This window comes from Euprymna scolopes, chromosome 10 (assembly GCF_053919585.1).
Source record: "Euprymna scolopes isolate OS-2025 chromosome 10, ASM5391958v1, whole genome shotgun sequence".
In the NCBI taxonomy this organism is placed as follows: Eukaryota; Metazoa; Mollusca; class Cephalopoda; order Sepiida; family Sepiolidae; genus Euprymna; species Euprymna scolopes.
Genome location: NC_136491.1, coordinates 161,964,688 through 161,980,436, shown reverse-complemented (window position 1 = coordinate 161,980,436; position 15,749 = coordinate 161,964,688). Strand labels below are relative to the sequence as shown.

Here is a 15,749-nt window from a genome sequence, read left to right as displayed (position 1 = left end):
CTCAAAACTCTGAAGTACATTTTAGTTTTGTAGTTTTCACGTTTTGCCTTTTTCTTTGTCATTCACTTATGTATATCATTCTTTTAGTCTCATATTATACTGCTCTTGTTTATTCTCATCCCAATACTTCCTTCTTTCTATATTGCCACTATGTTTGATTTCATTCACTCTTCTTCTTGCCACATAAAATATTCAATATGCGAACAACCAAGCAAGACCAGAGTTTAGTATTGTATGATATTCACTTAATGTTTCAGTAATTCTCTTTAGATGAAAGTATTAAGATTCAAGTTAAAGATTTATCACATTTATATCACAAGTAGATAATCTCTTAAAATTCATCATCACTTGTCAGTGAGCAGGAAAAAATGGCTGTCTGTAATGTTAAGTATAAAAATCTTGAAATTTCATATGAAAAACTAAAAAAAAAAAAAATGTAATTTTTAATGACTATCAAAACAACAAAAAACTGGTGCTTGTTTACATTGGTAATTTTTTTTAAACCAATGCATTTCAGGCGAAAACATTACATACTTACACGTAATGGTGAAATTAGTATAAACTCCAAAAGTTATGAAAAATTAGCCAGTAGATGATGTGCTAGAAATATTTTAAATAAAATCAGCCACAATTGTTTCCAGATATTGTATTTAAAGATGCTGGACACTTAATTTAAATCAAGAGTTATCTCCCTTGCTTGTCATACTGAATTCATTGCACAACTATTCGCATTAAAACATACAATAAAACTTGATAGTTCGATAAATTCTATTTTTACTTGTAATTAGTTCTCTACTGGATCATTTTTCGAAACTTTTGGAACCTATACTTATTTCACCATAACATGTAAAACTTTCGAACAGATGTATGGGACATCACTAAAAGCCCACTCCATTCTGTGACTCTGCCCACATGCAAAACTCACCTCATACAGAGGTGCCCGGATTTAATGCCTTGGAACCACTGCCTTCCATGTCAGTATAAAAACCAAAATGGACAAATATAACATTTTATGTTAAGTACCAGAACCTACAGTCATAGAGTTTCTAACCTGCGAAAAAGTTGGACATCTTTAAAAAGTGTTTAAATACACCTATCTCTTCTATCAGATAACTTATGTCACAATACTCCAAGGAATTTGATAGGATTGGAAATTTTAGTGGGGCCACCAACCTCCTACTATAAAAAAGGTGCAGAACCTTTTGACTCTCCAAGCAAATGTAGTATCCACCTAAAAAACAAATTGAAGGAGGAAAATAACAGGCTCAAAAAAAAGATGTGCTCTGAAAAGTTAAGGAACACAGGCTGGTCCTCCATTTTTGCATACAGCACGAAGACAAGTCCCTCTGGATATGCATTGACCTACAGAAACTCAATGTCAGCCTCAAAAGATGTCAGCACAAAATACTGACCATGAAAGAGTTAAATCCAGCCTTTGGAAAAGCCAAAGTGTTCAGTAAACTTGATGCCAAAGCGTAATACTGATCGATCGACCTGGATGAGGAATCACAACTGTTGATAATCTGCAATATGCTATTTGGACGAGTATGCTGGAAGTGTCTACCATTTGGTCTCAATGTCTCTCGAGATCTTCCAAACAAAAATGGATCAAATCCTAGAAGGCCTAAATGGTATGACCAGCATAGCCGATGATGTAACCGAATTTGACCAAAACAATGAGGTCCATGACAAAACTTGCACAACCTCATGGTTCAAGCAGCCAAAACGGGACTTGTATTCAACAGTAAAATGTCTTTCATAAAGCAAACCAGTATATCATTTTTGGAAACATATACACCTCTACTAGAATTAAACCAAACCCGGATAAGGTGCATGATATCAAGCAAATGCCAAACTCAAAACAAAGGGGAACAACATTTTCTAAGTATGCTGAATTACTTTTTCCCATGTATTCCAAAATTCATTGCAAAAGCTCACCCATTGAGTGGTCTTAAATCACAATCACTATGGATTTGGGACCCTGACCATCAAAAGTGCTATGACTAGTTCAAGAAAATGATTACTAATGACACATGCCTTTTATACTACGATCAGACTAAACCTACATCACCGGAGGTGGATTATTTGCAGAAGGACATGGGAGTGGCACTGATCCAAGATGGCAAACTAGTTGCATTTGGATCCAAAACATTAATGGATACACAAACCAGATACAGCAATATCGAACAAGAAATGTTAGCAATTGTGTATCATATTCAACAATACCACACCTACCTATAGGGGAAAGCTTTTCCCATCATCATAGACCATAAGCCATTCGTTAAAATATGTGCTAAACCATTGCATTCAACACTATGCCAACTACAGCGAATGCTATTGAAGATCTAGGGCTTCCAATATTGAGTAATATACAGCCCAAGTAGTGAAATGATTCTTGCCCGACACCCTAAGTTGATTGTCTAACTCTGAAAACAACAAACTGATGGAGCTAGGTGAGAGGATGGATGGCATAAACACCAAAGTTGATGAGGATCAAACCAGCTCAACCATCAACTTCTCATTCAAAAAAATGCTCCAAAACAAAATAAAGAACCCAACCATGGATCTCGTTAAGGAGAACTTATACTAGGGATATCCAGATAATATCCATGAATTACTTATGCACACTTTGCCAGGAACACCAAGGTGCATACAGGCATGAACCACTGCACCCACATGATATTTCATCACCAATAACCTGCAAAGCAGTGGCAGATAAAATAAAATATACCTTGCTTTTTGGTCGTCCAGACAAAATCATCATGGACAATGGACCACAGTACTCTGAACAGGCTTTCCAAAACTTCATCAATTACTGGAGCATCAGGCATGTCACAAATTCACCTCACTACACTAGAAGCAATGGGTTCATAGAGATGTGCAAGACATTAAATATAAAAAAAAAAAGAAAACAAAAGAGCACTGACATCCAGCTTGCTTTGCAACAGATTAGGGAAACACCAATAAACAGCAACAGCTGAAATACTTTTTGGAAGACGAACCACCTTACTCAGCAGATCAGAACCAGAAACGGAAGAACATTGCGAGCAGTTACATGAGATCAGCAAGCATGAAAACCCATCATGACCATTATAGTGGAACCAGAAAATTACCACAATTGTTTACAGGTCAGTAACAACATCACTCAAGAATGTCGAAGAACCCAGAAGCTAACATAGTAAAGTTACCTAATGGAAGTAGACTCCATCACAATTGCACCCATTTGTGTACCACACCAATTCCGGTGGCAAGAAGGTCGCTTTGATATCCCTGAACCTGACATCATACAGGACACAATAAAATCAAGGGTGATTAAAATCACCAAACCCAACATCACCAGAACTACACTAGATAAAAACAAATATGGCCCATTTCAAACTAAATTGGGGAGAACTATAAGAACACCATAGCTCATAATACCATCACACGCTATAAATCCAAGACAAAGCAGACAACAAATATATACATAACTAAACAGGAGGGCACCGTTATATAGTACTGCATATGCTATTTGTCTGGGACTGGATATAAGCCTGGCCAGTCTAGCGTGCTCTTCTAAATCAAATTACTATCACACTCGCTCTATCGTTCAGCTTTAATTTCTTAACTAAATACGAACAATCATCGCTTCAGTATCAAGATTCTGACGAAAATAAAACTTATTTAATGTTTAGAATAGACACCCGTCTTTAGTTAACATGACAACGTAAACGGATTCATTACCCATTCCATTTTTAATGTCAGGTAAGCAAACAAGAAAGAAAAGAAAGAAAAACAATGAACGGTTTTGTTTCTAGTTCATCGTCTTAACATATCTTTTACATACATTATAAACAATTGTTATTTTGTTGCATCACGTCTGTAGAGAAGTCTTCATTTTCTGTTGTTGTGACCAACAAAACACAACATTATGTAGAGCAATGACTACTTTATAATTAAATAGCTTATCTGCATATTTTAGTCACCGTTGCATTATTGTGTCAACTTTTTTTTTTTTTACACGGAAGTCACCACTTATCAAGGCCCGGAGGCCACTCGGGGATAATATTGTAGTAATCGTTAGTAATGGAGATTTTATGAAGTGGATTACTTACGGGGGTGGTTTATCAGGAATTTGTTTATGTTGGACTTGAAGACATCCAAGTTGTAGTCAGGTGGGAAACAGGCAAACGGAACAGAGTTCCACAAGCTTTGTTCATGGAATCTACATTTGGATTTAGGCACAGATATAAGGAGTGGGGAAAATTAATGACAGTGGTTTTAGCTAGACGAGCGTTTTTCGTGAAAGATTAGCGAGAGGGGGGGGCAGAGATTGGAGCTCAGACAAACACTTCCCATGGAAATAACGATAAAACAAAGACAGGTTCGCAATGTCTCTTCTGTGGGAGAGAGATTGCAAGGAAGAAAAAAGGGCATCCCCTACTAGGCTATGAAGTCTATTTTGTACTCTGTCAAGGCAGAATATGCTGTTTTTAGCAGCTCCTGCCCAGTACTCCATCCTTGGACGTACTTGGCTTTTATATAGATAGAGAATTGCATCAGCAGTGAGATATCTACTGGAGCGGTAGAAGGATCCCACCATTTTTCCAGTGTCCTTGGCAACAGATTTGATGTACATGTTCCATTTCAGATCAGGATTAAAGGTCAATCCCAGAAGCTTGTCAAATGGATGGCTCTCGTCTAGGGGAGCCTCCCCTAGACGAGAGCCATCCATTTCAATTGATGCCAGATGGGGATCAGAGCGTTGATGATGTAAAGATAGAAGCTTGGTTTTAGATGCATTAAAAGTAACCAGCCACCTCTTCCCCCATTGTACCACACGCTCAAGATCAGAGGAGAGAGAATCAGAGAGAACTTTGTCATTTACGGCCTTTGATGTGTTGCCATAGATGGTCGTGTCATCAGCATAGATGTCAACAAATGATTTAAGTATGTGTTTTTTGAGATCATTGATGCAGATCAGGAAGAGAGTTGGGCCCAGGATGGACCCTTGAGGGGCACCAGCATTAATACTTGAACCCAGGTGACCTCTTTCGAGACTTGTTAGGACAAGTGTCCCCCACCCTTAAAAAAAAAAGGGGGGGGGCAAATTTTATCAACAGCATACACGTTTGTTTTGAAACAAGATATTGCCATCATTTAATGTAGACGGCATTTGATTGAACATGCAGAAGTTTAAATGTAATGTGAATAGACATCTTGCTACTAAATTCCCCATAATCCCTTGTGAGACATGATCCCAAATTGTAGCCCCTTACTTTCTAAATGGCATGCATTGTTTGGGTGGGGGGAGGGTGAAAAAGAATGTACATAATATTAATCTGTTGCGTAAAAGTTAAAAACACTTCCGATATGGACAGAATTCTCATCAGAATCTTAATTTGCATATAAAAATAATTCTCTTTAAAATTGTTTCTGTGAAAGCAACCAGTAGACATCACTTTCTCCACGCAAATTGATAGAAACCCAAAACATTTCTTTCGGATTGCCCTTCAGTTTCTAGCTTCCATTTCAATTATGTTTTCTTTTACTGAAAAAAATACTTGAGCTCTAGCACGCGCACACAGATCTAAGTAAGCACAATACACACAGTTCAATATCTATGAATTTATTTCTATATTAATAAATGTGTGTGACCACTTCTCGCAACTGTATTTCTAGCCTCCATGTTGACACGCACACACAAACATTATTAATCGACGAAACAATACAAAGTACTTAAACGAAATTTTAAAAGATTCTATTTAAAAATAATTTGTTAAATTAACTCCACCACAATGAATGTCATAATCCAGAGTGCTCTTTTATGAGAGCTCGATTATTCCCCATATTAAAAACCGATCTTCCATCTGTGCAAATAGGGACTTTCGTGTTTAATACATTTTCTCTTATCAATCTTCCAATTTTTATCTAAGTCATCATTTATTGTCAACTGTGATATCATGCCTGATAATGACAGAACTGACAACAAAAAAGAAATACATACTTCTTGTTATGGTTAATTGAAATGGGTTCAATAAAATCTGCACCTGGGCAGATATTAAAAAAGTGTATATGATGTCCATAATGTGAATGGTCTTTAGAAATAAGTTTCTTTCAAAGGACGCGACTTATTTTTCTTATTCAGTAAATGAAATTCCGTGATGCAGGTTGCCAACCGCAAACATTTTTTTCACCCACTTTTTTTTTTTCAGAATCAAAACTTGTTTTACAACGATTAATTCATCTTTAAGTATAGAAAACAAAATGGTTGACCTATTTTTTCTTATAAGCTAAGATTAGAGAATTCGAATTATGCTTCTTTGTTGCACAATAAAAGAAAAATGACAAAACGAATATTTATGTTCAGGGATTGAAAATAAGTTGTTTTTCTGAGATAATTTTCTCATTTCTCTTCACTTTTAAGCATTAAACTATTTTTTTTTCGGAATTTCCTAGAATTTTATGATTTGTTTATATTATACATACTAACAAAGGCAATTAATCCTCAGTGTCATGCGATACTTAGAATACAATTGCGAATTTCTTGAGACTTCTATCCAGTCATGGCTTACAGAATGAGAGCATGCTAACCCCATGGATTAAATAAAGGGTTCTGTTAGAAATTCTGTGCAGAATCCAGAATTCGACAAAAGACACCTGAAGACACTGAAACATTGTGAAAATAACACGCAAGAACAGTAGTCAAATAATACAGATTTGGATGAGGCAGAGGGAGGACAAATATTCGCACAGTTATTCAGTTAAACAAGAAAATTTTTTTTTTGTATTTTTTTTATTGAAATCCTTTGAGAGGAGTAATTTGTATATTTATAAAGTTATTTGCAGGCTTATCTTACTTGTACTTGTAACGACATTCACCCTGGAGGAGTTGAGTCGGCTTCATGAAGATGCACATCTCGTACCGCTGCGGCCCAAGCCCGGCGATCGGAGGCAAGATCCCGAGTGAGCAATAGCCAGTCACGTCTCCAACGAGACAGGCCATAGATGAGCGGGCCCGAAATAAGCTCAGCGTCGGCTTTGATAGTCCCGAGCCACGTTCTTAGCTGGCCACCGACACGTTTTTTCCAGCCGGGTAGAGGACGTGGGGAGATAGCCTCGTGGATAAAGACCCTCGCATCACAGTGAGAGGCATGGCCGAACCATCGAAGGCATCGGGCCCGCAGTAGGTCAGTAATTGCCTGGAGATTGCAGCGACGCCGGACTTCTTTGTTGGCGACGAAATCCAAGGGACGGACATGGAGAATGCGGCGGAGATTGTAGTGGTCGAAAACTTTTACGCGTCGCAGATCCGCTTTCCGTATGGGCCAGGTCTCACATCAAATGGTCTGTTATGCCAGAGCTGGGCATATGGGTATGAGCCCCCACTGCTCTATAAAATGGTTCCATAAGGCGTGTGTCACTTATAACCTCTGACAGACAAATTCACGCCCATGCGTCCACATCGCGAGACCGGTTAACACCGAATGAGTGGGAATGCAAGTGAGTGTTCAGCGCTATAACTGTTCGTCTGCTCTTAAATCCAGCTGCGTCTGCCAGCAACCGGCGGCGCCTGGTGATAGTCTGCGTCTGCAAGGAACTTGCGGCAACCTGTCTTCAAACCCATGGAACGACTGTCGATAATCGGCGGCTCCATGGTCGGACTATCCCTCTGCGTCTGTTGACAATCAGCGGCAAGGATATCCGTTCCTGGGCACACACCCACAGTGTACACTTGCAACTGGCGTCCGCCTGTGGTTACTACCGCCAAGAAATTTCATGAGAAATATGCACACACAGGCTTATCCTCATCTTTATAGTTATTTCACCACTTTTTGGCCAACTATTCCTCTGGCCTTCTTCAGATGATTAACCGCGATGAAATAGGAATGCTGAGTAGTATCCTCAGTAATTACTGCCTTCAATAGCTGTTGCTGACTCACCACGTTTTGGCCAACAAATTGCCTGGCCTGCTTTGAATAGGACTGAAACCGCTATCAGACAATGCTTACCTGAAACCATATAAATTCAATGCCTTTATCCACTGTGTCACGGGCCCCAAAACGTGGTGAAGCAACAACTATGAAAGGCAGTAATCACTAAGGATACAGTTAAGAGACTTAGCATTACTATCCATTGCAGTTTATCACCTGAAGAAGGCCGAAGGAATAGTTGGCCTAAACGTAATGAAACAACTACGAAGATGAGGATAACAGTTCGCAAATAAGAAAAATGTTGGAGCTTTGTTGTCACGATAAGAATTCTCTAAAATTCAATAATTTCAACCTTGTTATTTATTACTCGTTTACTAAAAGATTTGAATCTTTCTGTTGACATGAAATACACTAAAAGATTTGAATCTTTCTGTTGACATGAAATACAGCAACTGAAAACATTGTTTTGACATTTGTTTCTCATGTGACCTTCAAGTACAAACTTTTAAAGTCATTCAAGAACAAAACTGAGTTCAATAGAAAATTCATTTCTGATTAGAAAATTTCTTTATGTAATTTTCCATTAAACGAATAGAGCACTATCGGTGGCTGATACCATTTATATAAACCTTACGGATTCCCTTCCCCTGACTTGTGCTGAAATGCAGTGGGTTAGAATCACTAATTGTAAAAAAAAACAAAACAAAAAAAAACGAATAGGCATTTTGAAGTGCTTACTTGTCTAGCCACACTGTAGTGCTAGGACACAGTAAAACTATATATGCATGTGTATGTATATATAATTCAGAAATTCAAGTCTATGAAATGATGAATTTTGGAAGCTTAAAATGGGTATATAAATATTAATATTTAGAGGACAATCCTAACCAGATGAAAATGCTCAATATTCGAGATAGAGCATCGGTATTTGAAGAAAGTTAAAATCATGCAAATCAGAATTTACAACATTTATTATTCGAAACAAGGAATACAGATTGAAAAAAAAAAATTTCTTTATTACGTAACGTTTCACAGAATGTCTCTTATCCTCAAAGGAAAAAAAAATAAAATAATCATAATTTTGCTTGTTAGCAAAGTTTGGAAACTTAAGCGTATGTTTGAAAAATATGGAACTATATATATTAAAAAGGATATTCAATTTTAAGCCCACATATGAAGATGGAAAATAGAACTATAATAAAATCCCAAACCAGTTGGGTTGGCTGAAACTTTAATGGTAAACATAGCTCCGATAGTATTATCTGTAAAATCAATTGTGGAATGTCCATCTCTAAACTTGAGAAATCCAAGTCATATAGACCTATAATTCTTACATGAGAAATTCTGTAGCATAGAAGCTGTTTTCAAAGATTAAAAGAGATTAGTTGGATCTGGATTTCTGAAGTTTATAGATCGACATTCCACCATTTGATTTATGAATAATGCCATCGTATCTACGCTTAGTATTCAAGTTCCAACCGACCACACTTTTTTTTTTTTTTTTTTTTTTTCAATTATATTTTTCATCTTTATATACGGACTTAAAATTGAATATCCTTTTTGATCTCTATATTTCTCTATTAGATTTAAAACATTACTCCCCTCATACTCCGAAGTTTTCAAACTGTGCTAACCAACAAAATTATAGCTAGTCTATATAAATGTTATTTTGCTAACACCCATTATATATATATATATATATATATATATATATATGTATGAGAGACAGAGATAGATAAAAAAAAAAAAAAAAAAAAAAAAGGAACGAATCATGTGTTCAATGTTTCGTCTTTATTGCAAGATTTCCTCTGGATGAATGAAATTAAGAAACCAAAACGCAAGTACAAATATTTGAAAATATCTTTGATGTAATGAAATGTATGACCTTGTTCCATTTCAGAAACGAAAAACGTCAAATTCAAGAAAGCATGGGTGGGGGGCATAGCATTTTGAAAGAGAGCAAGATTTTTTTTTTTTTTTATAACGTCATATAGTCGTCAATGTATATAAAATATAATGCAATTCATATTCTTTATTGGAACAAATATGTCCGTTATAATTCAAATATGAATGTAACTGAAATGAAAGGAGTATTTTTGATATGTAATTTATTGACTGATTATATGTATTAATTATTATAGGTGGTGTTTTCTATGGTGTGTGTGAGAGAGAGAGAGAGTTAACCTATGTCTAAAATTAAATTATGTCTTAACAGGAGTTTACTTATTAATGGTGATACATTATAGAAATCTTCATGTTTAATTGTGCTTTGAATTTGCGATAAGCGCTGATTCAAGAAGTTTCCGTTGCAGTTTATTTAAAATAAATTAAACTATTTTTGCTTGTTTGAAGTCAAAAGTATAATGATGCTACTGCAATGAATGAGAGAATAATGCATTCAGAGGATTGCTATTTCTTGTATCTCTTATGTTCATTGAGCTTTTTTTCTAATCTACGCTGAGTTTCATCAACGTATATACGATGACAATTTTAGCGAAGAACAGTGTATATGCCTGCATTGGAAATTGGTTTGTTTTGGAGAGGCTTTGTTGTTTTTTATGTTTGTTTTATATGGTTTGTATAATACTATTTCCATTATTCTTTATGTCTGTTTTTTATACAAACATTATTGATTACATATGTGCATACATGTTGGTACATTACATAAAATAAATCCAAGTTAATTTTTTTGATTCAATTTAAATTAAATTTTTATACCTTACTTTGTAAAATTTATAAAAGTGCACTTTGAAGATAAATAAATTTCAAATTGAATCTTGTACCTTTATTTTTAAAGCCTATAGTAAAAACATTTTGTTTAACAATTTTCATGCCTTGGATGAAATGCTTTTCTAACTTGTATCTTATCTTTTTAAGATTATATTTTAAAACTTTCCTTCTCTTTATTTCAGTTTGTATTTCTCCTCACACCACAACTCATTTTTTGCAACCCCTCTTTGTAATACAGGTCTGAATAATGAGAAAATCTAAATTTTTTTTAACAACAACTTTAAAATAACTTTTTTAGATTAAATTTTTTTAAACTTCTGACAGAATAGAAAATCTTTAAAATTTAATAAGGAACATATTTCATATAGGTTTCATTAACAAATATTCAGTACATAACGAGAAAAATAGAAATGAAAATTGCAAAAGGAATGTATAACTGGTTATGGTTAATAGTAGTCCTCGCCAGCGAAAGTCTTTGTTATTGTTATTCTATTATTATTATTATTTAAAACATTTTGTGTCCTGCTCTTTCATGCGAGAACTAATTTCACTGAAACATGTATGCACATATGGAACCAATAAGGTTTGCATAACAAACAGACTATACATCAGCTCTGTCCTCCATTGAGCACTCTAATAATCATGCAGGTTTCATTGGATTTACATCTCGAAAACTAATCTATACAACCATTATACACACACACACATATATATGAGAGAGAGGAAGTCTGGCAATTATGACGAAACTTTGATGAACACATAACTTGGTTTGTTCCTCTTATTTCTCTCTCTAATTATATATATATATATATATATATATATATATATATATATATATATATAATTAGAGGAAGAAATAAGAGGAACAAACCAAGTTATGTTTTATATATATATATATATATATATATATATATATATATATAGGAGAGAGAGAGATTTGACAATTCACCATTAGGTGTGTCAGAAATTTCGTGAAAATAGTGAATAATTCCACCTCATCTTTCCAAGCTTATAACTCCTCGAAAAATGTAATTCAAGCCCTAATTTTTTTTTCAATTAAAGGAGCAAGGACCAAGGTTCCATTAAAAAAAAAAATAAATAAATAAAAATAAAACAACGTGTTTTTTTTTTTAAAAGGTTTTAAACTTCGGACTTTACAGGTAAATTTTAAAAAAACAGTTTTTTTTTGTTTTAAATTTGAATATATTATTTATTGACCTTTTCTCTTCAATTTGTGATATATAAGACTTTGGTACATAAATTAATTATTTACTTTTTAATAGACATTTCAAAATGGGAGGCGTGAATTATTCGACCCCCTGTCTTTCCAAGCTTATAACTCCTCGAAAAATGTAATTCAAGCCCTAATTTTTTTTTCAATTAAAGGAGCAAGGACCAAGGTTCCATTAAAAAAATAAATAAATAAATAAAAATAAAACAACGTGTTTTTTTTTTTAAAGGTTTAAAACTTCGGACTTTACAGGTAAATTTTTAAAAAAGTTTTTTTTTTGTTTTAAATTTGAATATATTATTTATTGACCTTTTCTCTTCAATTTGTGAGTAAATTAATTATTTACTTTTCGGTGAGTAAATTAATTATTTACTTTTTAATAGAAACTTGAAAATGAGGGGGCGTGAATAAAAAAAAAAAAAACGTTTGTCTAAAATATATTCGGTTTATTGGAAAGAACATAAAATTTCACATTGCCCTTGAAAATATCGTAAAAATAGAATCAATAGAAAAATTTTGATAGAGTTTTAAAGTTTAAAAATTGAAAAATATTGAGTTCTGAAAATTCATTACTGTTTAAAAAAAATAAAATATTTCTATTACTTTTAAAACAACTTTAATAGTTTATTTTGGAAGTATAATCCATAAAGAAAATAAATAACCCACTTTTAACAGAGAAATTACGAGATTTTTATATTTTATTCGCAGTTTCGTGTTAGGGGTGTCAAAAATTCTGATACACCTAATTCACCATCTAACTGGACTGAAAAGGAAACGAGCCACATTTTTTTCCTAAATCCAGGGTGAAACAGAATGATGAAATCCGAGTATCCTCTAAAGACAGTAATATATATCATTTAAATAAAATAGTTCTTTTAGAACCTACGACTGAGCGTGTTTTTTCTACTAACTTGTAATAAATACTATTTATATTCGCATAAAAATTTATGTATTGATTTTCAGTATTTACTTCAGTGCTCAATACGCGAATAGAGCTAGGTAATGTTAAAATATGTATAGCACTTAAGCTACTCCGAATTTTACACAATGCTACATCAATAGAAAATGTGTAACGTTTAATCCCTTCTTTTAAATTTGATACACCAACAAAGAAAACGAGTCTTTAAACAACTCTCCACTTAATTAAAGTGAGTTAATCTCGACTACAAAAATAAACCAAAATCAAATTAATTGTTGTTTGTGATGAATAATGAAATTGCACTGTGTGGCCTTTTTTTGGTGAAGTTGTTCGCTTTATGCATTGACCAATGAACGAGCAGGAGTTGTTGCCAAACAAGTGCGACTGACCAACAGATAGACAGTCATTCGCAGGTTAGACAAATCAATTCTCCATTTCCTGCGTTACCCAATCATTAAACAGTTTTGCAATTTCGGAAGATTGATTCTCATTAACAAGAAAATCGGATTTCTTTAGTTTTACAGAAAAATCATTGGGAGTTTTTTATCCAACGTCATTTCTGGAAAAATTGCTTTTCTCTCTGCTGAGAGACAACTGAACTAGCAACCATACAAATGTTCTGAATGCAACTTTTAAAAGCTAGAAAGCATTTCTACTTGGTTATGGTAGACAAAATGAGAGCATGCTACCTCTGTGGATTATCTAAAGGATTCCGTTGTAAATATGATTGATAAAGAAATATCATGTAAATTCATTTAAACTACCAAAATCTATCTGTATCTAATAAAAAGTTTAAAATATTTTATGAAGATATTTTCAGTTTCTTTATCTCAAGGATGGCTTATGATACTATACACCCTATTTTTAGAGATGTCTATTTTGCTAAGCAATTCGTACAGGCAATACTGTTGACAGAAAACGATGTGACAAAAATCACTGATTTTGAAAGATTTCTCAATAAAATATAAAAATCTGTTTTTAGAAAACCTATGTATAAATTGTTAGTAATTATCATGACTTGCAATATAAACAAAAAACTTTCCTATGTGCTTTCAATTTTTAGTATAGCTAGAGTGGAGCAACCTCAATACCACAACACTTTTTGGCCGAGACTGGTATACTACACAACACAAAATTGTTTATAGAGTAAAATGTCCCTGCTAAGAAGATTTTAATTGGGTTTTGCATTTCCACTCACTCGGCCTGGTTAGGGTTATCAAATACCAACTCACCTAAAAGAAAAGTTGTCAATGACAAATGTAAAACTTGTCAATCAAATTTGACAAATGAAATCAAGTTTGTTGAATGTTTATTTAAGCAACACTGTACCAAAAAGGAATTCTATTAAATAGTTGCAAAGTAGGTTTACAAACTTCTTTGTAAACAGACATTTTTTTAACTGCCTACACACAAGAAATGGCTGTAAAAACAAAAAACATCATCACCTCTTATAACCTTAGGAAAGATATAACCCTAACCTCCTTTCAAACTATGGAAGAAATGATTAACTTGTGACCATTTGTAACTCAGAAACCTTTTAATTTTTTTATGCCCATTTAACAAGGCACAGTACCACTTGAACGTAAGGGGCTACTATGCGGGATCATATCTATAGGGACACTATGTAGGAAGTTGAGTAGCAAGATGCCTGTTTACATTACATTAAAACTTCTACATGTTAATACAGTCAGAGAAACAGAAGACCAAGAGGGAATTCCACAGTCTAGCAGTTAGCAGAAAGAAGCTATTAGAGTAGAAGGCTTTCACACATTTAATGAACTCTACAGTGAAGGGATAGAATTTTGCTGTTTGTCAGTGTAGTCTGGGCCATTTATGTACGGGATCTATTAAGTTGGAGACTTTTTTTGGACCCTGTCTAAGAGGTAAAGACTAGTGGTAGATGCACCAGGCTAAATGTGACAATACTTCAAGCAAGGGTGAATGACGGCATTCTAGATATAAAGGATGTTGTCAGTCAGGTGTGAATAATTTTATAGCACGGTAGAGAGAGCCCGACTTTTTTGCATTTACCAATATTTAAATCTGAAAATAACAGAATTAATTTGTTTTTTTTTTTTGTTTTTTTTTAAAATGTTTTCATATGACAGTCATATTTATATTTTTTCCTGAAAAGGGGCATAACCCCATTTCCTCAAATAATTTTTTTTTTCTTAACTTGATTAAAATGCAATTTAACCCAAATTTTAATTCCTTAAAATTTGGGTGCTTTTCAAAGTGGAGTAAATTTAAATCATTTAAAGATCTCAATATAACATCTTACTAAGCTCATGATTTCAGTCATGCCAGCTGTATTTTCAATTTTCACCATAATTTGATTATTTGGTTCCTCCAAGGAATGCGCTTTACAGATACAACCAAAATTATTAATGAATGATATAGCTGAAACTTAAGCTTTTATGAAAGTATTATGTTCACATGTACTACTAAACCAAAGATATTTCTCAGTAGAGCTACTATTCTATAAAAGTAGCGTTTATATAAACTTAAATTTTCAACAAAAACCCTCAAAGGCGAATTCAATGTAATCTATAATAATTGTTCAGCTTATTGTTGATTTTATATTTCATCGATTTGAATTATTTCCAAGTCTTCAAATTGTTAAAAGATTATTAATGAGATTGAAATAGTTATTAAAAGAAAAATTAAGTTGTAGACATATTTCAATCCTATTAACATCGAATAAGAGTATATCTTAAAATCTTTTTCTAATGTCAACATTATTTAAAATATAACAAATACTCACCCTATGGGTCATGTGTGGAGAAAATCTATTATACTAAATGTGTGTGAGCATTTGTTTCCTTAAGGCTTTTTTGAATATGTACTTTAATAGCATAAAATGCATGCTTAAATATCTTAGTTCTGCGATTGAGTGATGTTTTACAAAAGAAAAAATGTTTCATTCTAATTTATAACTAACTGAAAAAGTTGACCA

At 33.7% G+C, this 15,749-nt stretch overlaps 1 protein-coding gene across 12 annotated transcripts in view; it reads right to left on the bottom strand.

Annotated features, from left to right (window-relative positions):
• LOC145286342 (microtubule-actin cross-linking factor 1, isoforms 6/7-like) overlaps positions 1-15,749 on the bottom strand; it is a 770,369-nt gene that overhangs the window by 62,161 nt on the left and 692,459 nt on the right. The gene's annotated exons all lie outside the window — the stretch shown is intronic.